Below are 277 nucleotides of genomic sequence, written 5' to 3'. Positions count from 1 at the left end.
GCAGGGGGGTTGGAACTGGGTGAGCTTTAAGGTCCCTTCCAACCCAAACCAGTCTGGGATTCTCCGATTCTGTGATATTGTGCTCCACACAAAACAGCTGCAGCAGTGGGTGGAAGGGGATTCTTCTTCAGCAGCTCACGAGTAGTGTCTTTGGTTTCCAGGTTGCAAAGGGATATTTTTTTTTATAGCAGCTTGTGCAACTCCCATGTTTCTCCCTGGTACCGGTGATGGCCTGTTGTGCTTTGTTTCTGCTGGAGCTGGGGTTGCATGAGTCCAG

The sequence above is a fragment of the Antrostomus carolinensis genome, unplaced genomic scaffold (assembly GCF_000700745.2).
Source record: "Antrostomus carolinensis isolate BGI_N321 unplaced genomic scaffold, ASM70074v2 scaffold6402, whole genome shotgun sequence".
Lineage (NCBI taxonomy): Eukaryota > Metazoa > Chordata > Aves > Caprimulgiformes > Caprimulgidae > Antrostomus > Antrostomus carolinensis.
Note: the sequence above shows the minus strand (reverse complement) of the source record.